At 39.7% G+C, this 27,019-nt stretch overlaps 1 pseudogene across 1 annotated transcript; it reads right to left on the reverse strand.

Annotated features, from left to right (window-relative positions):
• Positions 1–9,329: 9,329 nt before the first annotated feature.
• On the reverse strand, positions 9,330–26,827 carry LOC145505168 (cytochrome c oxidase subunit 5B, mitochondrial pseudogene; annotated as a pseudogene). Its single transcript, XR_014052903.1, has 3 exons — positions 26,699–26,827; positions 25,979–26,012; positions 9,330–9,793 (listed from the first exon to the last, which is right to left on the reverse strand). The product of XR_014052903.1 is annotated as a cytochrome c oxidase subunit 5B, mitochondrial pseudogene (transcript).
• Between the last annotated feature and the right edge of the window lie 192 nt (positions 26,828–27,019).

Genomic DNA, 27,019 nt, shown 5'->3' on the forward strand with positions numbered 1-27,019 from the left:
AGTTGTACAAATAGAGTCAACTGCATGCTAAGTCGCTTCAGTCATGTCCAATTCCATGCAACCCTATGGACTGTAGCCCGAAAGTCTCCTCTGTCCATTGGATTCTCCAGGCAAGACTACTGGAGTGGGTTGTCATGCCCTCCTCCAGGGGGAATCTTCCCAACTCAGGGACTGGACCCCTGTCTCTTGTGTCTTCTGTATTGGCATATGGGTTCTTTACCTGGGAAAAGAAAAATGTCAGCTGGGAAGCCCATGAACATGAATGTCATGCTCATGAATGTCCAGGTGGAGGTCAATTTCTCAGATGTTTCCTCCACCTCCAGAGATGAGTCTACTTGTTTACAGAACAAGGAGCCCAAAGGAGGAGACCATCACCAGACCTGTCCCTGGTGTCATCTTTTCTCCTGTACTCCAGCCTCTGTCTCCCAGCAGTTAAGACTGACAATTACCGTTTAAGAATTTAACTAGTTCAATGAATCCGTTGGTACTCAGCAACCGTCTCCTTCCCACTTTAGACTTCACTTTCCCATGACAAATACTCTGAGTTGATAAAATGGATTCTCAGAGGCTATATTTTAATCTCCATGTTTGTGCTTTAAATCAATAGCCTATACCCAATTTAAGCTCATTGCCTTATTAGCTGCCATGTAATATTGGTATGCAGCCCAGTGTTAGAGCTGACAGCTGATGTTAAAGAATGCTCAGAGGTTTTAGCTTTCTTTTTTTTTTTTAAGTTCTACAGCTGTCTGTCATGTGACTGGAGAGCTAATAACTTTGAGTCGCAGTATCATCCTCTCCAAGTTCATTTCAATACCGAACACCAAAATGCACTATTAAAACTCATTTCCATTTCTATCTCTAATGGTGCAGATTCCATTTCCTATGATTTTATTCTCATCTAAAAGCAAATCGTATTTGCATAAGGAAAGGGAAAACTCAGATTTTTTCTTTCTTTTAATTAAGAAAAAATATACATAATGGTTTCTAGGGGGAAAAAGTGCCACCCAAACACATCCGTTGAGCAAATCAAAATCCCCAAATCCTGATGTTATGGACTGAATTATGTCTCCACCAAAATCATATGTTGGAGCCCTAAATACCTGTACTTTCAAAGGTAACCATATTTGGAGATCAGGTCTTTATAGAGATAATCAAGTTAAAATGAAGTCATTAGGGTGGGTTCCAATTCAATGCGACTGGTGTCCTTATGAGGAGATCAGGACACAGACACACACAGAAGGACGACCACGTGAGGATACAGGGAGAAGATGGCTATCTACCCACTGAGGAGAGATGCCTTGGGAGGAACCAGCCCTGCTGACACCTGAATCCTGGACTTCCAGCCTTCAGGACTCTAGACAACACATTTCTGTTATGTAAGCCACTCTGTGTTACTTAGTTACAGCAGAGGTTACTGAAGTATGTGAAATTTCCTGATTGTGATAGTAACAGTGAAAAGTGAAGTGAAAGTGTTAGTCCCTCAATCGTGTCCAACTCTTTGAGACCCCATGGACTGTAGCCCTCCAGGCTCCTCTGTTCATGGGATTCTCCAGGCAAGAATACTGGAGTGGGTTGCCATTCCCTTCTCCAGGGGATCTTCCCAACCCAGGGATCAAACTAGGGTCTCATGCATTGCAGGCAGATTCTTTACTGTTTGAGCCACCAGGGAAGCCTGATGGTAACAGTAGGTAATATTCATTTATCACTTACTATATCCCAGAAAATATCCTAAGTGTTTTCATGTGTCATCTCATTTAATCCTAACCCCATGAAGTAAGTGTCACTATTTTCCTCAGTCTTGCAGATGAGGAAACTCATCCCTGGGATGCTGAGTCATTTGTTTAAGGCCATCCCATTACTGGACGGAACCAGGTGGCTAATCCAGAGCCCTTAACCAGGAAGCACTACCAAGTCACTCTGGAATCTTGAATCTTGCTGGATATGAAATAAAATCATGAAGCCAAGAGCCTGGCTCCATTAAAGCTCCATATCTGAGCCCAGGGCTTTTACTAATGACTAGCCACCCCAATACACACACACACACGCACGCATGCACACACACATTTCATCCAGAACAGAGATGAGCTGAGAGATAAGCTGCCAGAAGAAGGAGGGACACCTTGAATTGCCATCAGCTGCCCCAGGGCTGGCCTGCCCATTTTTCAGAAGAGCAGGAGAGCAAGGGGCTTGGACAGAGAGATAAGGACCTAAGAGAAGTCAGGGCCTCCAGGAACCTCAGAGATGCAGCAAGGAACAGATCACAGTTCAAGGGCAGGATGCCCAAGGCAGCAAGAGATAGGCAGAAACCTGGAGAGGGGCAAGTTCCAACTTCCCTGAAACTGAGTTTGGGGAGCCCTGTTGTTGTTCAGTCTCTAAGTCATGTCTGACTCTTTATGACCCCGTGGACTGCAGCATGTCAGGCTCCTCTGTCCTTCACTGTCTCTCAGAGTATGCTCAAATTCATGTCCATTGACTCAGTGATGCTATCTAACCATCTCATCCTCTGCCAGCCCCTTCTTTTGCCCTCAATATTTCCTGGTAACAGGGTGTTTTGCAATGAATCAGCTCTTCGCATCAGGTGGCCAAAGTATTGGAGCTTCAGCTTCAGCATCAGTCTTTTTAATGAATATTCAGGGTTGATTTCCTTTAGGATCGACTGGTTTGATCTCCTTGCTGTCCAAGTAAATATTCCTGATAAAATTAAGAAGGTAGAAGAATAGAGAGACCCATTCAAAAAGCAGACCACTTCTATGATGGAGAGTCAATTGTTCCACTCAACAGATGAGGCAACCAGGGAGTCAAGGTTGGACCATGTGCCCAAAGCCTGTGTCTGGGAAACAGCAGAGCTAGGGAGTGAGACTACATGTCTCCTCCTAGAGTTCACAGACGACAGGTCTGCTGCCTCCTTAACCAGCCAGAGGACAAGCATAGAATCTGGATAGGTAGAAGACAAGGAACCCTTGTGTTCTCTGTCATGGCAGGTCTGCACTCCGTTCCTCTCATCCAGAATAATAGTGTACATCCTGGAATACGGCCCCCTGGCTGGTTATCTCTCCAGCCTCCCATGCCTTTGGGAGCAGCCGTGTATAGTGTGATGCATCCGGATTCCAAATTGTGCCTTCAAGGAATCTCCTGCTCCTTGCTTCTCTCCCTGCCACCAATTGAGGACCAGAGTATCACAGTGACATTGGATGGATGCCCGGTAACAGAAGAGAGGTTTGAGTCCTGCACTTTGTGGGAAGGAAATGTATGAACTGTTATTTTGGCCAATATTATTTGACATCTCTTGTCTACAGCAGTCAAGTCAATATCCAAATGCATCTATAAAGACATCGGGGACACCCTCCATCACTTTTCCTTTTCCACTTTTGAAAGTTGTGAGGCTCTCCTGTGCACTTATAAAACAGCATATCACTTTCCAAAGCTAAAATGATTTGGAGCAGAAAATGCTTCCCCAGTTTGTCTCTCCAGCCAGTGAATAAATCTGGCAGATGTCTCTGAATTATAGTAAAAATGCTGGATCTACAGAGTAAAACCATCTTGGCATCATTCCTCAGAAGGAATGCATGTGTCTCCTGGAAACCCAGAACTCAAACGATTTCTCTGCAGGTTCTCTATCACATGTCAGCTTCACTCTTTATGCCATAAACTGCCATGATGAGGCTGTAAAAGGAGAAGGTGGGAGGTGTTTTCTGAGAGCAAACAGGGATGAAGAGAACTTGACTGGAAAGAGGGAATGGCTCCCCAAAGAGGCAAACTCAGTGAGCGGAATTGATGGAGACAATTGAAGATGCCAGGGGGCAAGATAATTGCAAAATGCATTGTGGCTCTGATAACAAACAATTTTTAGCAGGGAGGGTTCAGGAGTCCTGAGTGGCTTGGGGAAATCAAACTTAAGAAAACCGAAAGCCTTGGAAACCATCATGATGAACCATGGAGTCTGCCCTCCCCTGAAGGTCGAAAAGGGGCTGAAGGACAATCCAGCCCAGGCAGCCCCAGGCCTTGACACTTGGCTTTTAAGGCTAGCTTGGACTTTTTCAGAACAAAAAGATGCTCATCAAGGTCAAGGCACAGCACTTAGAATTAATACTACAGCCCAGGCAGAAGTAAGGAAGATGAAGTCACACAATATCTGCCAGACAATAAGTTCAGCAGAAGTGTAGATTAAAATAGACTCAGAGAGGAATGTCCTGGAGACTCTTGCATATGTTCACTGGGAGAAACAAACAAAAATATATTGGGCTATAATATACAAACTATATATATATATATATATATTCTTAGTTTTAGAGACAATGGGAACTCCTGAAATGAGGATGGTGGATCCATATTTGTGTCATGTCCACACAGTAGAATACACACAGCCATGGAAATGAAAGGAGTACAGACACGCAGATCAGCAAAGATGATTTGTGCTAAGCTCCTCCCTGTCCCCCAAAAACACCCCCCCAAAACCACAAGTTACAGAAGGATGCATACAGGTCGTTCTTGGTAAATATTTATCTGTGGATGGAGGGTCTATTATGTGTCAGGCACTCTTCTAAAGCAAGGTGTATAGATACACAGTAGACACAAAAACACACACAGCAGACACCCACACATGATCTTTGCATCCTGAAAGCTGGTGGAAATAAATACATATCACCACATTCTGGACAAAATAAATATGCACATGATTAAATATATAGTTGTTAGATGGAGATGGTGCCGTGGAGCCAGGAGTCAGGAAGGCAGACAGGGAAGGCCATCACCTAAAGTTCAAGTTGAAAGGTCTCATGGAGAAGGCAAGATTGAACCAAGAAGATGCCAGTTTGGGCCCCAAGATGTGGAGGAAAGACACAAAACAGCATGAGCAAAAGCCCAGAGATGGAGGTGTGCTGGGAATGCTGAAGGAACAGCAAGAGGCCTGCAGGTGGGAGCAGAGTGAACAATTTAGAAAGTGTCAAGACGCTGAGGTCTATGGATGGAAACCTGGGAGCTTGGAAGGCAGAGGAGGCAGATGGTGCTTGGAGACCTGCCACCTCAAGTAACTTGGCTTTAACTCTGTTGTAAAAGGGTCTTTGGGCTTCCGAGGTGACTCAGGGGTAAAGAATCTGCCTGCCAATTCACGAGACACAGGTTTGATCCCTGTGTCAGGAAGATCCCCTGGAGAAGGAAATGGTAACCCACTCCAGTATTCTTGTCTGGAGAATCCCATGGACCAAGAAGCTTGGCGGGCTACGTACGGTCTAAGGGGTCTCAAAGAGCTGGAAACGACTTGGTGACTAAACAATAGCAACAACAAAAAAGGGTCTTCAGTAGAGAGAATGCATGAACAGAAGGAGAGAAACGTAGATGTTTATCATGAAGACCCAAGGGAGAAGTGATGCAGGGGCACCATATGCGGTGTGAGGGTAACTGGCTCAAAATATTAAAAACTGGACTTCCCTGGTGGTCAAGTGGTTAAGACTCTGAGCTTCCACTGCAGTGGGCACAGGTTCAAGTCCTGGTCTGGGAACTAAGATCCCAGATGCCACACAGCTTAGTCAAAGAAATAGATTCTTAAAAAATATGCAGTACTAAGTGTATTGTTTATGGACACGTGGCTATTTAGTAATTCTCTAAAGAAAAGCAAGGGGCCAATAAGCGTCATGGAAGAAATTCATCTGGGAGGTAAGGCTGGGGTAAACGAAGGATCACCCATGCGGTGGGGGAGTATTCATCCTGCTTTGGGGAAATTTCTTTCACTATTTTTAACATGTCAGGTATACTGCACACTGTATAACATGTATGAGATTTCATAATTAAAAATGACAGTGCCATTAGTTGAAATCTCTAAGTACCTAATGTCTCTTTTAACGTAAGAACATAAAGCTCAAAAAATAAAACTAGAAAGTGTATGAATTCATGCTTTGGACATAAAATCAAGGAGTCAGAAAATATAAAAATCACTCAGTTTGACTATATGAGCATTAAAAGCCACATGCAGAGTCAAATGATGAGAATGAAACAAAAAAGACCAGAACTCCTGGGAGTGGTGAGCCCCTTTCTGTGGCGGGCGAGTACCCCCTCTTCGCAGCTCAGGAGCAGCACACATGGCCACCTTGTTTGCCCCTGTACTGTGCTCAGTTGCTCAGTTGTGTCCAGCTCTTTGCAACCCCGTAGACTGTAGTCCGACAGGCTCCTCTGTCCACGGGAATTTTCAGGCAAAAATACTAGAGTGGGCAGCCATTTCCTGCTCCAGGGGATCTTCCTGACTCAGGGGTCAAATCCACGTCTCCTTTGTCTCTTGCATTGCAGTCATCCTCAGGCATCTTTACCCACTGAGCCACTGGGGAAGCCCTGTTTGCCCCTGGTGTCTTGGCAAATCCTGGGATGAAGTGTAGTCATTGCTACTCAGGTTTTTGAAGGCATAGGAAGATGGGCTTGTCAAGAGATAGGTCTTGCGAGGGACGCTTAAAAATTACCAAGAACCAGCTTTCAGCAAAATTCCAGTTCCATAGAATTCACTCTGGATTCAGCTTATCTTTTTATAATTATTTCAATGCCTTTTTGGAGACTCATATGAAGGAATGGAAGATGAGAAAATATATTAAGCTGATAGATACTGTCAATGCTTTATTGATATACAATGCTTGCTTTAGACTGAACTCTCTCCAGGGTAAAAATCTTTATTTTAGAGCACGTATATTTGGAGTATTAGGACAGCGCATCAAAGTGGAGTGGACATTCACAGGGTTTGGACATTCACAGGGTTTGAAATTCCTTTAGCTCATGTTGTTCCAAGATATGGGTACTTTCCCGGCTCTTCTGTAACGTAAGCCAATAAGTGATGATTTCTCCCAAGTCCAGACTCCTCTTGAACTGGAGAAAGGGGTTGCTATAAATATTATTTGATAAATGATGTCAAGTTTTAATAAAAACAGATGTCACAAACTTTTAAGTGCTTTCATTTCTGGGTCCCTGGGATTTGCTCCAGTTTCATGTTGCCAACTCCAGAATGCTATTACCTTATACGATAAAGTGAGGTCTCGATTGAAGAAAGGACCTGATTGGGGATTTTCCCCACAGCAGAGAACTGCCTGCTCAGGGAAATTTTGCAAGATGTGGTTGTGGTCCACAAAATCTTTTCAGAAAAAAAAAAAATTGATTCAATTCAGGAGCACCATTGCCTTTGTTTTGGGTTTCCCTATTGCCTCAGATGGTAAAGAACCTGCCTGCTAGGCAGGAGACCCGAGTTTGTTCCCAAGATCAGGAAGATCTCCTGAAGAATGGAATGGCTACCCACTCTAGTATTCTTGCCTGGAGAATTCCATGGAGAGAGGAGCCTGGCAGGCTATAGTCCATGGGGTCACAAAGAGTTAGGCACAACTGAGCGATTAACACTTGCCTTTGTTTTGCAATATTAGCAAAGATTTTCTGGCCAAACACTCCTGAAATATTTATTCATAAAATATCATGAGTTTCATAAATAACTTTGTTTTCACTGGTTCTATTTTGTAAGATGCTAAAGATAATCTTGGTAAGTAAATAAAACACAGTTTGGAAATTTTTGCCTCTTTCAAACCAGATGCACTAAGCCTATTCAAGAAGCTGAAGAGAGAAACATTTGATGTACACCTTGGCTTATTTTCATATAGTTTCATACTCACAGCGTATGCTCCACATCCGGTCATGGTGGCCTCGGGCCAGCTACATAACCTGTCTGAGCCTTAATTTCCTCATCTGTAAGTAGCTGTGTAATAGTGGTGCCTCCACATAAGATGATGGAAATGCCAGATGATCCAGGGGGGTTTGTGAAGTGCCTGCCAAGGGGTCCGTTGATGATAGCCCTTGACCCAGCAAGCAGGTACTGGGTCTGAAGACTCTTTAGGTTGGCTGCCAAGTGACCACTGCCAGTCTCATCAGGTAGGCTTAGTGGGGCACTGGAACAAATCAGAACTTGCAAAAGCACAAGCTTTATCTGACATTTTGTTACTAAACAGCTCCCCTTCCCTCTCCTCCACATGTTTAGCTGTTGTTTTCATAAGAGGGAGACATTTATCAATCTTTCTTTCACTCAAGAAAATACAACCAACAGGTCTTATGGCATCCTGCTTTGGATATTCTCAATCTACTGGCAGTTATTGTTCCTCTTTTTCCTTTAAAAAAATGGAATGAAAGAGACTCCTCTACATGATGTCTTTGCGTTATTTCATTTTACAGAATTGTCATAAAGTTCCTAGTTTTTAATATGTGTGGTGACAATTCTTTTATACATTTCTACACACACACACACACACGTTTCTACATAACTGCAAGCTTATCTTTCACTTTTTTATCTAAATTCTTAATTTTTAAAATTTCTACACATCAACCTCCGTTCCCCACAGGTAACTTGGTGTACATTCATTCACACCTTTTTTGTGTGCTAATGTGATCATATCTGTGTTTATGTTTATACTGCTGCTGCTGCTGCTGCTGCTAAGTCACTTCAGTTGTGTCCAACTCTGTGCGACCCCATAGACAGCAGCCCACCAGGCTCCCCCATCCCTGGGATTCTCCAGGCAAGAACACTGGAGTGGGTTGCCATTTCCTTCTCCATATGTTTATACTAATACACGCAAAACAATAGTGAACTCTCACAGTGTATGTACTATGCTCTTGACACTACTTTCTCTCCACTCCCACTTAATCCTCAGAGCTCTTGGAAGTAGCTGCCACATTATTCCCACTTTTACACTTGGGAAATCAGAGGTACAGAGAGGTTAAGAAGGTGACCAACTTCACATAAGATTCAAATACATGCTGGCAGTATGACTGCAGGTCCTTGATCTAGAGGAGTTCTTGGTCATTGCTTATTTTGCAAATTGAGGTGATGTTATGTAAACTCTTCTGAGTCTTGATCTTTACATGCCACAAAAGATTGCAAAAACCCATCTAATTGAACTCATTATTTTTAATGGCTGCGTGATATTCCACATTAGTCTCATTTCATAATAGAGCCTCTGAGCATTTCCTTTGTTTAAAGCTTTTTTGCCCCTGTATACAACACTGCAAGTGAAAAGTGAAAGTGAAAGTCACTCAGTTGTGTCCAACTCTTTGCGACCCCATGTACTATACAGTCCATGGAATTCTCCAGGCCAGAATACTGGAGTGGGTTGTCTTTCCCTTCTCCAGGGGATCTTCCAAACCCAGGGATAGAACCCAGGTCTCCTGCATTGCAGGTGGATTCTTTACCAGCTGAGCCACAAGGGAACCCCATATGTAACACTGCTGAAAAATAAATATCTGGAACATTGCCTTAGGTAATGGTGCTTCTGCTTCTCTGAGACAATTTTTTTTTTTTTTTACGGGAGGAGAAGCCAATGTAATGGCTAGTCTTTACTGGAAAGAAGAAATTCCACATCATATTCTGAGTGAATTAGTGCAATGGCTCAGTGGGCCAGCTGGTGTGGCACCAGCTTGTAATGGGTTCCACAGCTGGGGCATCGCTGGGCCTTGCCTTTGTGCAGCCAGAACCAGATGACAGTACTGTTGTCTTCTTCACAGATGCAGCCCACTATCCACTTGTTGGTGATGGAGGGGACTAAATTAGGGTCTTCCTTGGTACCTGAGGTTGCCTTTGGGGCAAGTATATTGTATGGGTCCTGTCCCTTGCGTGCAGCCAGCATGACCTCCCTCTCCAGCCCAGTTGCCTCCTCTTCATCAGTAGGAACACCACCTCCAGACGCCATTGAGCGCACCACGGAAACTCCATTTGGACTGCAGGCCCTCAGGGCCTGGGAGGCCAAAGCTCCAGCTCCGCAAAGTAACCTTGACGCCAACACGCCCACTACAAACACCGACAATTTTTTAAGAACTATGAATGACACCAAAACTGATCCCAGAAGAAATAGAAAACCTGAACTGTCCAATTGACAAAGAAAAGATTGTAAAGGCCATTGAAGATGTACTCTTTGTAAGAAATGAGTTCACAGTGTAAGTCTAACTAATACGTAAAGAACAGATAATTTTGGTATAATTTACACTTTTAAATGTATATGGAAACAAGGGAAATAATCAATTATAACATCCTGGTTACCTCCAGCCCCTGTGGTGCCTTCATGCAAATCAGAAAGATCTACCCAACCTGCCCCTTGCCAGGCACCTCTGTGTACTTCATAATGCACACAGCTCCTCCAGATAGTGCAAAATGTAATGCAAAGAAAGACAATCACAGGCCAGCTCCATTTATCAGTGTAAACTGACTGCTCCAAACAGTATTTTAGCAAATTCATATATCTGGTGATATATCAAAAGAATAAAACTCAAATTTGTGTGGCCGAAAATACATGCATAATGACTAGGAAAAAAAAGAATAGGACTCTATAATTAAGAAGGGTTTGTTCTTAAAGTGGAAACATGCTTTATGTTTTGAAATTTGCTACCACGAAGACATTTGATGAAATTTTAGTGATCACTAGTAATAAAAATCCCAAGTAAAATATAAATAAAAGAAACAATATGATAAAGTTTATTTCTTCAAGACAAGCATCAGAAATCATTTTGAATGGTGAATAAATGAAATGGTATCTATTAAAATCAGGAAAAAGACAAGATAGTTGTTATCATCATTGTTATTGACCATTCTTCAAAGTTTCAGAGAATGTGAAAAGGTAAGGAAAAGGTAAAAATTAGGATAAAGAAGGAATTACACTCTCCTTCCCTATGTTATGATTGCATATCTAGAAAACACAAGAGATTTGACGGGAAAAAGTTAGTATTAGTAAGGTGTTTTTATTAGGTGTACAAATAAAAGACAAATAAAGAAAAAAATTAGTTTTTCTTGGTCTTATAAATAATTTTAGCAATAGAAAATTGCTATTGTTGTTCAGTGGCTAAGCTGTGTCTAGCTCTTTGCAACCACTTGGACTGCAGCACAGCAGACCTCCCTGTCCCTTGCCATCTCCCAGAGTTTAACAAAGTTCACGTCCATTGAGTCGGTGATGCCATCCAACCATCTCATACTTTGCTGCCCTCTTCTCCTCCTGCCCTCAATTGTTTCCCAGCATCAGGGTCTTTTCCAATGAGTCACCTCATCACTTCAAGTGGCCAAAGTATTGGAGCTTCAGGTTCAGCATCAGTCCTTCCAATGAGTATTCAGGGTTGATTTCCCGTATGACTGAAAACAGAAAATATAACTTGCTATATACTAGGCATGCTCTGAGTTCTTAAATGAGTTGATCCTCACCACAAAGCTAGGTGGATACAATTATTATTCCCATGTTCAAGATAAGGAAAGAAAGCACAGGGTGGTGAAACAGTGTGATCCAAACCAGACAGTCATGGAGGAGTCAGATAGGAATCTAAACAGTTTAACTCCAAATGTGCCTTTAGCCAAATCCTTCTGCTGCTTCTCACTGCAGAACAGAAATGGGTTAATTCAATTCAAACAGAAATAATCTACATGCACATTGCTAAAAAGTTCTGTGGTCATATTTATCTTCATTATAAACATACACACACATATTCTTTTACATAAATCATAAATGAATAACAGAATCATGTTATGCATGCTAAAGTTTTAAAATTCTCTCTCTTTCTCTCTATCTCTGTCTCTTCCCATCTCCTGTCTCTCTTTCCCTGGCACTCTCTCTCTTTCTCTCTCTCTCTCCCTGCCCCCCAACCATACTAGTGCCTCTACTTCCATTCTCTTTCTCCATCTACCATAATCACACCACTTCCAAATTATGTTAACCTATGTTTGTAAATTAGCGTCCATTCATAGTTCACCACTGACATACAGTTACATAAAAGCACACATATTTTCATGCATACTAAAATTTTGAATTGTTTTCTAAAGTGATGCCTTTATAACTAGTTTATTCTTTTAACCTCTGAATAACATTTCTTATTTTGTTAAAGTAATGGTTACCATTTTTCATCCATTCATTCCTTTCTTTAGAGGCATTAAACTGTTTGTTTTTTTTCCTAGTTTTTAACCACATGGAATAAATCTACAAAATCTGCCTATTGTCTGTCTACATATATGTATGTATTTGCATCTATCATCTATAATAATTACATATTATATAATTATGAATATATAACTTTAGGTACCAGCTTTTGTAGTTTTAGGTGATAGAATGGAATCTATATGCTTAATTTTAATTAGTCTTGTCAAATGCTTTCCAAAATAGCTGTTAAAATGTACATATCTAATAGAAACTGTTAAGAATATGTTCTCTGAAGTATCTTGCCAACAGTAAGTGTTAAAGTTCTCATTAATTTTTACAGTCAGATTGTTGTAAAGATACGCCTCCTTTTGACTTGAAATTGTCCAACGGCTGGTGAGTAAGAGAGTCTTTCCCTATTTATTAATTATTTGGCTTTGCTCATCACTGCATTGCCCACTAATACACTTGGCCCATTTTTGGTTGTCTTCCTGTTATTTGTCAGTTATTAGAGACTTTCATATTGTACTTATTAACACTTTGTCTGTCACAGACACAGTTAGTATTTTCGAAATCTGTTTTTACTTTTAATTTCTTGCCAGCAGAAGCTTTTTAAAAATTTAATAAAATCTATATTTTATCTTTTGGCCACTGGGTTTCTGATTGTGCTTAATAAATTCTTTCTTTCCTCTAGAAGTTTTACATATTTGCAGTGGTCATTAGTGCGTTTGTAGTTCATATATTTTTGTGGTATAAAGAAGGAGCTGAGCTTTATTTTCTTCCAGAAAGATGGCCAGTTGCACTAGCATCATTTATCAATCCGTCCTCTTCCCAGGAAAGTAAAATGTTCCCTACACTGAGATCTGCTTCTGGATTTTCTTTGCAATCTCTCCACCAGAGTAAATTGTGTGCAGTCTGTTTTGGTATCTGAAAAGGACAGATCAGCGCTGTTGATTTTTCTCAGTACCAATTCCTTCGCAGGAATTTGCAGGATATTTTTCTTCAAACTTCCAAAAAAGCTCCCACGACCAACCAACCAAACAACACCGAGCACAGTCTGTCTCTCTGTTTCCCCACTGGCCTCACCCTCCCTCCCTCCCTCCCTACTCCTTCTTCCCCTCCTTCTCCTGCACTTTCTTTCCCTCTTCTTTCTCTCTCTGTCCCTTCTCTATAAAAGTCTTGTCTTTTCTGTTGTTTATTTCCTTCAGGTGTTTTCACTATAATAAAGAAAAACTATTGTTTTGTATAATTCTCTTTTAGCAACCCATTTTATCAAATTTCTTTCTTAATTCAAGTACTTTGTTTACTTAAATATTAGTATCTTCAATTTTTTTTTTTTTTACTATGCAGCCACATCAGCAAAACAAACAAAAAAGGAATGTTTTATCTCTTTTCTAAGGTGTATGCTGGAGAAGGCACTGGCAACCCACTCCAGTACTGTTACCTAGAAAATCCCATGGACGGAGGAGTCTGGTAGGCTGCCGTCCATGGGGTCGCTAAGAGTCGGACACGACTGAGCGACTTCACTTTTCCTTTTTCCTTTCACACATTGGAGAAGGAAATGGCAACCCACTCCAGTGTTCTTGCCTGGAGAATCCCAGGGATGGGGGAACCTGGTGGGTTGCCGTCTATGGGGTTGCACGGAGTCGGACAGGACTGAAGCGACTTAGCAGCAGCAGCAATGTGTATGCTGATTTTTTCATTTTCTTATATCACTGCCTTTCCTACAATGACAAAGCAACATTGAATAATAATCGTGATAGTGAAAATTTCTTAGTTACCAATTTTAAGATAAACAGATGTAGTGTACGTCCATTAAGGGTAATATTTGTTGCTGGGTTTGGGCTTCCCTGGTGGCTCAGACGGTGAAAGGACTGCCTACAGTGTGGGAGACCCGGGTTTGATCCCTGGGTTGGGAAGATCCCCCTGGAGGAGGGCATGGCAACTCAGTCAAGTATTCTTGCCTGAAAAATCCCATGGACCAAGCAGCCTGGCAGGCTACAGTCACAAAGAGTCAGACATGACTGAGCAACTACACTTTCTTTTTTTTTTGGTAAATACTTTTTTCATATTTAAATAGTATTTGTTTAGTCATTTTACTAAGAGATTTTCATTATTAATGTTATCTAAATTTTAATAATTGCCTTTTTAGTATCACTGATTTGATCATAACTCTTTCCCTCCTTTATTTTCTGATAGAATTGATTTTGTTGATAGAGTTTGTAACATCCAGTCAGACTTTCATTGCTGGAACAAATCTCATCTAAATTATTTAAAGTAAAGTAAAATAAAATACTTATCTACTTGTTGACTTATTATTATAGTATCTAATTGTTTATAATTTATATTTCTGTAACTTCTAATGGAGAATAAAATTGGACTAGATTCTTCTCTTTTGAGCTTATCTTCATCAAATTTAGCATAATAAGTTCACTTGAATTTACTCCATCAATCTTGCTTTATTTCTTTTACTTTATTTCCTTCTCACTTTTACCTATTTACTTTTATGGTGTTATCAAATCACTGTTGACTTCTCTTTCCCCTTGTTCACTTGGGAGTTGTGTTTGTTTTTTTAATTTAATTTTTTTGAAGTATAGTTGATGTACAGTGTTACACCAATCTCTGCCGTACAGCAAAGTGACTTAGTTATATGTGGAATCTAAAATATCACACAAATCAATTTATCTGCAAAACAGAAATAGACTCACAGACATAGAGAACAGACTTGTGGTTGCTAATGGAAGCTATATTTGGATATTGTATTTGGTCCTTTTAATATTAATAAAAGCCCACAGTGAATCTCACTTCCCTGTAGCCATATCCAATAGCATTTCCATTAAGAAATGTGTAACAGAGCAGGGTCCTATGGGGCCTTTCTGGGACAGACCCCCTCCCCCATGTCCTCTGCCTGCCTATAAAAAAACCTTTAGCCAAAGGATAAATTTAATCAGAGAAATGAGAATATGTATAAATGAAGGAAAACAGTCAAATAAAACAAATTAATAATAGTTTATCCATTAAACAAAGTCAAGGACATTTAGTTCCTCCTCAAGGGCTTTAGACTGTATTCTGAACCATATCCTTCAAGATGCTTTACAGATACTAAAACTCTAACTAGGTGCAAGAAGTTAATTATGTGATGACCAACTTGTGTGTATGTCATAAATTGCTGTAGTTCTGAGAATTGGCCTCAGAGAAATAGCAAAAAACTGACCCTGGAACTGAAGGTGAATTTCACTTAAAACAATCAAGATGACACTGATCAGACCACCATCTGACTAATTTCAATATGACCATCAGAGCTAACTGTGGTATTCTACATGTAAACCCCAACCCCTGCCTGTGCACCCTTGAAATTTCCCTTTAAAAACTCTTCCTCCTGTTGGACAAGAGGGAGTTGGTTCTTTGGGTCATGAGTCCACCTTCTCCCCAGGATTGCTGGCTTCCTCAATAAAGGTATCTTTCCTTTTACCCAACACTTGTCGCTTGGTATTGGATTCTTGAGCAATGAACAGCTGAACCTGAGTTCAGTAACAGATGGAGTCAGTGTCCACATCCTCTTCCATCTGAATTGGACTCATGACTTCATTTAACCAAGAGAGTGGGGCAGGTGATGTGCAGATTATAGAGCTGAGAACTTAATAATCTTTGGAGTTTCTGCCTCTGCAATTTTGTCCCTGCCTCTGTGTGTAGAAGCTTCAGCAATGCTCTTTAAGAATGAGACACCCTGTGAGAACCTTCATGCACATGGAAGGGGAGAGATACAGGGTTCCCCAATTCCTCTGTAGCCACACCAGTGACCCCAGTCAACCTAAACAAGTCATGAGAAATGATCATTGTTTTAAACCATTAAATTTGGGGGCTGTTCTGCAGCAAGAGGTAACCAGTTCCGCAGTATTTTTCCATCTGCTGTATTCATAATCAAACAAGCATTTCCTCGTTATTGTATGAAAACAAGGTACCAGCTATTTTCTTCCACCAAAGTAGTATTACCCCATCTGACGAGGCAGATGTGAAATTCAAACACATTGATTTCCACCTTCTCCCTCCCCCTCGGATCTGCCAAGAGAGCTCCGTGGCAGTCTGTAAGTATGTTCACTCTAGTCAGCAAGCATGTCTTTTCTATTTCAGGATTCATATTTGGCAGTTATTTTACTTGCTTTACACATTTCCAGTCACTTTATCATTGTACATTTACATTTAACTCTGTGTGTGTGTGTGTGTACTTTCAAGGTTTTTGTCAGATTTAATATTAAAAACCCCAGATAGAGTCTCTAGTCCCAGCATGCTGGAGCTCTCTCTCACCTGTCAGATGAAGGGTTTCAGGTTTCCTTGGGGCAGTCCTTCTTCCTCCATATGTTGTCCATGTTATTCCAGCCTTTAGTTTCCACAGAAGCAAAAGAAGAGCCTGATACTAACCTAATTCCACTGTCTTCCTCTTTATTTTGTGAATGTTTAATTGGAGTGCTTCTACTCTAACTAGGCAGGTAACAAATGCAGAACTATATAATTTCAAGGGCTTGATTGAATGTAGAAAAGGACATCTCAGACTGTCCCGGGGCTACCCGGGAAGGGACTGGCATGGCTGGCTTCTTCAGGTAGATTTCAAAGAATAAGCTGACTATGTTAACATTGCAGGTTGACTTTGTGATAGAATGAATTATAATATGGCTCAGAGGTCATCCTCATGCTACTGAGCCATGCATAAGTACCTTTTTGTTGTTTAGTTGGTAAGTTGTGTCAAACTCTTTGTGACCCCATAGGCTGCAGCACACCAGGCTCCTCTGTCCTCCACTATCTCCCGGAGTTTGCTCAAATTCATTTCCATTGAGTTGGTGATGCTATCTTACCATTCCAGGTAGTTTATAATATACAAACAGAGAAGTGCAAAGATATCATTCTTCTAGAAGATGGTATAGAATACCCTCACACATAGAATGAATCAAAGCTTCTGTAATTTCTAGAAGGTTTATTGATGTACCTTTGGTATCAAGCTCTTGGATTACCTGGAATTGACTTGGGGGTATGGTGTGAGGTGAGAGGGAGTCAGTTCAGTTCAGTCATTCTGTCATGCTCAACTCCTTGTGACCCCATGGACTGCAGCATGCCTTGTTTCCTGTCCGTCACCAACTCCCAGAGCTTGCTCAAACACATGTCCATCAAGTCGATGATGCCATCCAACCAACTCAACCTCTGTCATCCCCTTCTCCTCCTGCTCTCAATCTTTCCCAGCCTCAGGGTCTTTTCCAGTGAGTCAGCTCTTCGCATCAGGTGGCCAGTGTATTGGAGCTTCAGTTTCAGCATCAGTCCTTCCAATGACTATTCAGGACTGATTTCGTTTAGGATGGACTGGCTGGATCTCTCCAGTCCAAGGAATTCTCAAGATTCTTCTTCAACACCACAGTGCAAAAGTATCAATTATTTAATGCTCAGCTTTCTTTATGGTCCAACGCTTGCATCCACACATGACTACTGGAAAAACGACAGCTTTGGCTAGATGGACCTTTGTGGACAAAGTAATGTCTCTGCTTGTTAATACGCTGTATAGGTTTGTCATAGATTTTCTTCCAAGGAGCAAGCAACATTTAATTTCATGGCTGAAGTCACCATCTGCAGTGATTTTGGAGCCCAAGAAAATAAAGTCTTTCGATTTTTCCATTGTTTCCCCTTCTATTTGCCATGAAGTGATGGGACCAGATGCCATGACCTTAGTTTGTTGAATGTTAAGCTTTAAGCCAGCTTTTTCACTCTCCTCTTTCACTTTCATCAAGAGGCTCTTAGTTCCTCTTCGCTTCTTACTGTAAAGGTGGTATCATCAACATATCTGAGGTTATTGATATTTCTCCCTGCAATCTTGATTCTAGCTGGTGCTTCATCCAGCCTGGTATTTCGCACGATGTACTCTGGATATAAGTTAAATAAGAAGGGTGACAATATACAGTCTTGACAGACTCCTTTCCCAATTTGGAACCAGTCCATTGTTTCATGTCTGGCTCTAACCTTGCACAGGTTAGAAAAAGAAATGCAAAACGCAAAGTGGTTGTCTAAGGAGGCCTTACAAATAGCTGAGAAAAAAAGAGAAGAAATGTGAAAGGCAAAGGAGAAGTATGCAACTTCTTGACCTGCATACAGATTTCTCAGGAGGCAGGTGAGATGGTCTGGTATTCCCATCTTTTTAAGAATTTTCCACAGTTTGTTGTGATCCACACAGTCAAAAGCCTTAACGTAATCAATGAAGCAGAAGTAGATGTTTTTCTGAAACTCTCTTGTTTTTTCGATGATCCAACAGATGTTGGCAATTTGATCTCTTGTTCCTCTGCACTTTCTAAATTCAGCTTGAACATCTGGAAGTTCTCAGTTCACATATTGTTGAAGCCTAGCTTGGAGAATTTTGAGCATTACTTTGCTGGCATGTGAGATGAGTGCAATTGTGCAATAGTTTGAACATTCTTTGGCACTGCCTTTCTTTGGGATTGGAATGAAAACTGACCTTTTCCAGTCCTCTGCCACTGCTTTTTCCAAATTTGCTGGCATATTGAGTGCAGCACTTGCACAGCATCATCTTTTAGGATTTGAAATAGCTCAACTGGAATTCCATCACACCCATTAGCTTTATTCATAGTGATGTTTCCTAAGACCCACTTGACTTTGCATTCCAGGATGTTTGACTCTAGGTGAGTGATCACACCATCGTGGCTATCTGGGTCATGAAGACCTTTTTTGTATAGTTCTGTGTATTCTTGCCACCTCTTCTCAATATCTTCTACTTCTGTCAGGTTCATACCATTTCTGTCCTCTATTGTGCCCATCTTTGCGTGAAATGTTCCCTTGGTAGCTCTAATTTTCTTGAAGAGATCTCTAGTCTTTCCCATTCTATTGTTTTCTTCTATTTTTTTGCATTGATCACTGAGGAGGGCTTTCTTATCTCTCCTTGCTATTCTTGGAACTCTGCATTCAGCTGGATTTATCTTTCCTTTTCTCCTTTGCCTTTCACATCTCTTCTCTTCTTTTCTCAGCTATTTGTAAGGCCTCCTTAGACAACCATTTTGCTTTTTGCATTTCTTCTTCTTGGGGATGGTTTTGATCACTGCCTCCGTTATTTTCCTTCACACATGGTTATTCAGTCTATCAAGTCCAATCATTTATTTAATTGATCCAGTCCACTAATTGATAACCTAATTTTCCCAGTCCATTAATTGAAGGGCTGTGATTCTGGACTCTTTTTTCTGTTCCATTACTGTATACTTGTCCATGAATACTATACAGATTTAATTGCTATAATTGTTAATGAGAATCATTGAGTTTATTGTTCAAGGTAGTTTTGGATATCATTAGGCCTTTGTGTTTTCATGTATAATTTAGAATCTGATCATCCATTTTCCCTTTCTCCTTGATATGTTTGGGTTTAAATCAGACATGTTGCTATTTATTTCCTATCTGTTCTATTCTTTGTTTTATTTTCTTTCAGATTATTTGAGTATTTTTGTGTTCTCATTTTATCTCCTCTATTAACTTGTTTTCTATACTTTATTTTATTAATTTTTGTTGTTTTTGTTGTAGGGTTTACAATATGCATATTTAAGTCATCATAGTGAATCTTCAAACAATAGTATGACACTTCACATAAAATAAAAAAAAATATAGACTCTTTACAAGAATATGTTTCTCTTTCTCCTTATAGTTTGTGTTGTGGTTGTTATATATTTAAATATATGTATGTTATAAACACATTTTTTATTATTCTTAAATTAAACAATGTTTTTTTAACGATATTTAAAAAAGAGGAAAGTGTCTTTTATATTCACTCACATATTTACCATTTCTGATGCTTTACTGAATTTCTTTGTATAGAGCTAAATTTCCTTCTGGTATCATTTCCTTTTCTCCAGAGAACTTCCTGTAACATTTCTTGTATAGTGATGAATTCTCTCAGCTTTTGTTTGTCTAAAAATGTCTTTATTCCTGCCTAGACATTTGAAAGACACTTTCATTAGGCATAGAATTCTAGGTTGACAGACTTTTTTTACTTTTAGTACTTCAAACAAGTGGCCTTGTCTTCTAGCTTGCACAACTTCTGACAAAAAGTTTGCTTACATACTTATTTTTATTCCTCTTTGCCTAACATATTTTACATAACATTACGTATTTACTTCTTTACATAACATTACATATTCCTCTTTACATAACAGCAGCCTTCCCTGGTGGCTGAGCTGGAAAAAAAATCTGCCTTCAATGTGGGAGACCTGGATTTGATCCCTGGGTTGGGAAGGTCCCCTGGAGAAGGGAAAGGCCACCCATTCCAGTATTCTGGCCTGGAGAATTCCATGAACTGTATACTCTGTAGGGTTGCAAAGAGTCAGTCATGACTGAGTGACTTTCATTATGTAACATATATCTTTACTTCAGCTGCTTTTAAAATTTTCTCTTCATGGCTAGTCTTCAACAATTTGATTATAATGTGCTTTGGTATAGTTTTTCCTTGGGGCTCACTGGGACTCAGAATTGTGGAATTTTGGTTTTCTCATATTTGGAAACCTTTCAGTATTTTGTTTTCAGATATTTTCTCTCTTTCTCTACCATATGTCTACAATTATAAGTATATTAGATAATTTGGTATTGTCCATAGCACGGGTGCTTTGTTAATTTTTACTTTTTCCCCCCTTTCCTTTATTTGTGCTAGTTTCTATTGCTATGTCTTCTATTTGTCTGATTTTTTTTTCTGAAGTATCTATTTGCTGTTTATCCAACCTAGTATATCTTTCATGGAAGTTATTGAATTTTTCATCTCTATAGCTTAAATTTAGACTCCTTTAAAAACTTTCATGCTTCCCCTCATTGTAACTCCTTCATTCTTGAACATGTGTAGCATACTTAAGTAGTCACTTTTAGTCATTTTAATGTCTTTACCTCCTAATTTCAACATCTCTATCACTTCTGCTTTTGGACTCTGTCGGGGTGAGTCTAGAACAGAATGCAGTCTAACTTTATTTCATTTGTGTTCTGAGACAATCATGTCTGAGAACGCTACCCAATGCTGTGTATGTGACAGTGTCTCTTCACTCTGGTTGGAAGAAACATAAACTATTTCCAGCCTTGTGTGTTGCAAGAAGGTTTTAGCTTATTACTTTTCAGCTTCATTTTTTCTCTCTCTCTCTCAGCCTTATGGGGTTCCATTCCACATATATGCCAGTCTGCACTCAGGATGCATATCTACGGGACCGTCTGCAGATCTCTGGGTCTCTCTATCTCTCTCTCTGCAGCTGCCTTCTCTCTGTTGTCCTGCCATACTATTTCCAGCCATCTCAGCTTCTGTGAACTCCAATTTCTTTATCCTCAATTCAATGAGTTTGTTGTGTTTTATTTGGATTGACCCTTCCTGTACTATGAACTGGAAAATGCCTCAGACTGTGCTGAGACCGTGCTGGCACAATCCCATAGCTTACTTTGTGTCCATTCTCTCAGGGATCACAGCCATGTGCTTCCTGTGTCCAATATCTAAAAATTGTTCTTTCATTTATTTTGTCTTTTATGGCAAGAGGGAAAATTCTTGTAGTAGTTAATTAATCACTGTCAACAATGGAAAACTCATCTTGTAATTTTCCTGTCTTGTAAAGTTCCTCTATGGTTTTGGCATCAAAGTTATGCAGATCTGATAACCAATTTTGATGGTGTTCTGTTTTCTCTGTAAAAGTTTGCACAATATTGCAGTATTGGAGCTATTTCTTTCTTAAATATTTGGAAGCATTTACTGTTATAGCCATCTGGTCCTGGAGTTTTCTTTGTGAGAAAGTTTGAATTACTGATTGAATTTCTTTATCAGTTATAGGGCTATTAATATTTTCTTTTTCTCCTTGTATCAAATACAGTAAATTTTGCTTCTAAAGAAATTCTTCCATTTAATCTACATTTTCTTATTTATTGGCATAAAGTTGCTCAAAATATTTTATTTTTATTTCTTATAAGATGATCTTCTTTTCTTTCAATCTGATAATGGTGATTTGTGCTTTGTTTCTTCCTCTCAATTAATCTTGATAGAGATTTATTCATTTTATTAGTCTTTTCTAGTAACTAATTTTTGTCAGTGTTGATTTTCTTTCTCTATATGTATACATGCCTGTATTTTTATTTTTATAATTTTTTTCTACTTCCTTCTATTTTTCTAACTTCTTGATATTGATACTTAGATCACTGTTTTTCAATACTTGTTATTTCTTTATACATTTAAGGCTTAATCTTTCCCTTTAGATACTGGTTAGGCTGATCCCATAGGTGTTCATATATCATATTTTCATAGTAATTCAGTTTTAATATATTTTAATTTTATTGTGATTTATTATTGAAGCCTGTTTTAACTGAGAAATGTAATGCTTGACTTCTAAACATTCAAGGAATGCTTTATTTATTATTTTGCTAATTGTTCCAAAACTTCATTGCACTCCAGTTAAAGAACTTATTCTGGAAAATGTTTTAATAGTTTAATATTTGTTGAACATTTGAGCAATTTTTGGTTAAAGTTTTAGATAAATTTGTCAAAGGTGTGCATTTTGTATTTGTTGGCTGAGTTTGTATTTATTCTTTGTGTTATTTAGGTCAAAATGCTAAATTAATTTTTAGTTATTAAGCACTCTTCTGATTTGTGACTCGGTAATTTTATATCTTTTTGAAATATTCTTCACTTAACTCTTCCATTCTTTCATCTCTCATTTTGGAAACTCAACTACAGATACGTTAGACCTTAATGCTTTTTTCCCTATGTACCCAGCACTCTTTTAAGCATTTAAAAAAATAAAAACTTCCTTGATTTCCCTAATTTAATCAGAATATTTTCTACTGCTTCATCCTTCGGTTCACTTATCCATCCTTCAGCTATTCTTGATCTGTGATTTTACCCACCTATTGATTTCTTAATTTTAATAGTTTTATTTTTGATCCTAGAATTTTCACCAAATACTTTAAAAATAGATTTTATTTGACAAGTTTTGAAATGCACCATGTTGCCATGTATATTGCTCATTCTATAAGACTGTGCATGATAATTCCAGTATCGTGATCAATGGTAAGACTTTAAACTGTCTGGTTTCTCTCTTGGATTTTGGTCCTTGTTTCTGTCCCTTGATGTCCCTTCAACTTTCATTTGAATGTATAATATTGTGCAGAAAGTGCTACAGCGACCATTTAGTATTGTAAATAATATTATTTTCCTTGGAAGACATTTAACAGCCAGGTACCTTAAACTGATATGTGGTTGAAGCACAAGCTGGAATCAAGATTGCTGGGAGAAATATCAATAACCTCAGATATGCAGATGACAGCACTCTTACGGCAGAGATTGAAGAACTAAAGAGCCTCTTAATGAAAGTGAAAGAGGAGAATGAAAAACTTGGCTTAAAACTCAGCATTCAGAAAACTAAGATCATGGCATCTGGTCCCATCATTTCATGGCAAATAGATGGGGAAACAATGGAAACAGTGAGAGACTTTATTTTGGGGGGGCTCCAAAATCACTGCAGATGGTGACTACAGCCTTGAAATTAAAAGACACTTGCTCCTTGGAAGAAAAGCTATAACCAACCTAGACAGCATATTAAAAATCAGAGACGTTACTTTGCCAACAAAAGTCCATCTAGTCAAAGCTATGGTTTTTCCTGTAGTCATGTATGGATGTGAGAGTTGGACTGTAAAGAAAGCTGTGTGCTGAAGAATTGATGCTTTTGAACTGTGGTGTTGGAGAAGACTCTTGATATTCCCTTGGACTGCAAGGAGATCCAACCAGTCAATCCTAAAGGAAATCAGTCCTGAATATTCATTAGAAGGACTGATGCTGAAGCTGAAACTCCAATACTTTGGCCACCTATTGCAAAGAAATGACTCATTTGAAAAGACCCTGATGCTGGAAAAGATTGAAAGTGGGAGAAGGGGACTACAGAGGATGAGATGGTTGGATGGCATCACTGACTGGATGGACATGAGTTTGAGTAAGCTCTGGGAGTTGGTGATGGATAGGGAAGCCTGGTGTGCTGCAGTCCATGGGGTCGCAAAGAATCGGACATGACTGAGCAATTGAACTGAACACCTTAAACCAACTAGTGGTCATGCTCATTCTGAACTGGAGTCAGTTTTATGAATGCTGGTTAATTTCTGTTTTATTCTTAGTTTTATTGACTAGACTTCAGAAGTTCTAGTGAAAACTTGATATGCTTACTACGAACACCCTGTCAAGTCTTGAAATTTACCTTTATCTCCTCATCAATAAGAGAATGTCAAAAGATCTGATCAGCTGCTTATCCTCTGGCTATTTTCTGTTAGATTCTCATCTTCTGGGCCACTGCTTACAAATTGGTAAAAGATCTCAAGGTGAAAAGTAATAGCAAATAGTCAGCCCCTTCCCACTATGTTTTTGTCATTATTTTTGCTCCTCAAGTCCTGGCTCCCTTGTTAGCTCTGCAAGACCTTTCCTAAACATATTTATTAATTTTATTAATTCAGCTTTTGTAGTTCTCTGTGGGAGCTTTTTCTAATTCAAGCTTGTGCATTAGAGTCAGAAGGCAAATCTCTTTTTTCTTTTTTGTCTATTTTATTTTTCCTCATTGAAAACATGTGCTTTTTTTTTTCTTATCCTTGGAACTAGGAATTTAACAAAGAGTATTTCCTTTTCCATTAATCCTACTTAGAACTTATTAACTTTTAAAATTTGATCTCCTTAAATCTTTCTTTAGCACATTCATTCATTCAATAAATAGATCAAACATGTCCAGCAATCTCACTTCTGGGGATATGCCCCAAAGAATTGGAAGTAAGGACTTAGATATTTGTATACCCATGTTCATAGCAGTATTATTTATAATAGCCAAAAGATAGAAATGATGCGATATTATTCAGCTTTAAAAAGAAAGGAAATTCTGACACATGATACAACATAGGTAAACCTTGAAGACATTATGTTAAGTGAAATAAATGACACACAAAAGAACAAATGTGTGATGATTCCACTTATATTAGCACCTACGGCAGTCAAAATTCAGATTGAGAGAAGAATACAGGCTGCCAGGGACTAGGAGAGGGGGAATGAGGAGTTCATGTTTAAAGCAGACTGTTTCAGCTTGGGAAGATGAAAAAGATCTGGAGATGGGTGGTAGTGAAGATTGTACAACACCATGAATGTACCTAATGCTGCTGAATTGTCTATTTAAAATGGCTAACATGAAAAATCTTATGCTATGGATATTTTGCCACAGTAAACTATTGTGCATGTCAGGATCTCACCAGTAAATAGATGTCAAACTTGAGCTGGAGGTCAGGGAGATTAAGGGAGCATGTACAAAGGTAAGGCAAGATAACAGATTCTCATGATGGTAAGGAACATGGGTTGGGGAGTATGGGAGGTTTGTTAGCACCACACAGCTGGAGAGGTGTACTACAGGAACCTGAACAGAGCTGTATGGAGAAGATGCCCTGGCAGCAGTTACTGTCTCTTGGTCAACTTCCCTCTGACCCACTGCTGCCCTCCCCACTCCTTGGCAGAATCCAACAGGAATAAGGGAAGTGAAAAAAAAAAAAGGAAGAAAGATAGAAAAGATCTAAGGATCATGTACTCGTTTCCTTCAGGTCAGTCCCCCGGAAAAGAGAAAAGTTGGGCAAAGGTGGAGGGCATATTGGGGAAAGAATGAGAAGAAATCCCACAGAATAGATCGTTTCTGGACACCATTGCCTCAGGCACTTAGATCAGAGCTGTGAATGAAGCAAAGATTCCTCCTTATGATAAATGCCTTCCATTTGTCACCCAGAAACTGACTTCTATGACTTACATAAGAATTATTTTATTATCTTTTTTACCTGATTTTGTTCTTTTTCTGGAACTCTTTTATTCTTATATTAGTGTTTTGGATGGATATTCCACATCTCCTATTGTTTTTGTTAATATTTCCAATTCTGGCTTTTTGTTGGATCTTGAGAAATTCCTTTCATCTTCCAGCCCAAGGGTTGGCAAACTTTTCTGAAAAAAGTCAGGTGGTAAATATTCTAGGCTTTGTGGGCCATGCAGTCTGTCCCAACCACTCAACTCTGCTGTTACAATGCAAACGCACATAAGTTGATGGACATGATGATGTTCCCATAAAACTTTATTTACAAAAACAAATAATGGGCCATATTTGGCCTGTGACTCCTACTATGTGACCTCTCCTTTAAGCCACTAAGTTGGGTTCTAACTTTCATCTACAGAGTCATCTAATTAAAGAAACATATTTTGTTAATTTGTTGTTTTCCAGAAGGTCTGCTTGCGGTGTAATTTAATCTCCTTGTTGTTCTTTGTTGTTTTATGCAGGTTGCTGTCCTGTGTCTCAGCTCCCTAGAGGCCACCAATCTGGGGTGCTCTGTCTATTCCTCACACTGGGTGCAGATCCTTCAGATGCATTATTATTTTTCTTTAACAGCTCACGGCTGCAAATGCTGGGCAGCAGGTGGCAAGGCATCAGCTGCCTATCTGGGAACCAAGCACAAATCCAGGGCTGTTTCATCACAGCCTTCTTGGGCTCCAAGGTTGGAGTTTCTGGGGCTGCAGTCCCTCTGCCCTTTGTTTACCTGTTCCCCAGCCCTTTGTGGATCTGGGTGCCAGCATGCCTCAAGGGATGACACCCCAGGCTGTAGCTCCTCCTTTCTCAAAGGAAAATGTGCTGATCAGTCCTCATCCCAGGGTCCCTCTGACAGGCTGTTTTCAGCTTAGAAAGCACGATATTCCGCACAACTTATCACAACCAAGATCCCCAAGGCATCCTCCTTGGTTTCCCACTCCAGGTCCCACATACCTGCCAGTCTGGAAGCTTCAGAAGTGGCCTTCTGCAGCTGGATATCAGCTGGGATGGTGAAATGGCAGCAGGAGAAATTTCTACATGGCACGTGTAGAAATTATGTAGGTAGCCATCATTTAACGCCATCGTTAGCACCAAGGTATCAATCTGTCTAAACACTGTGAGTTTTCAACTGGCAGAAGCCAAAGCTATTCAGAGCCAGAGTTTTTGGTCATCAGCATGAAGAAACAAGGACACGGAATGAATGTGGTAACGAGGTTCACACAGAAGAAGCCAGGTCCAGACAGTGAATGTGTATCCTCCAGACAGCCTGAGGAA

The sequence above is a fragment of the Giraffa tippelskirchi genome, chromosome 5 (assembly GCF_054371585.1).
Source record: "Giraffa tippelskirchi isolate mGirTip1 chromosome 5, T2T-mGirTip1v1.2.pri, whole genome shotgun sequence".
Classification (NCBI taxonomy): Eukaryota; Metazoa; Chordata; class Mammalia; order Artiodactyla; family Giraffidae; genus Giraffa; species Giraffa tippelskirchi.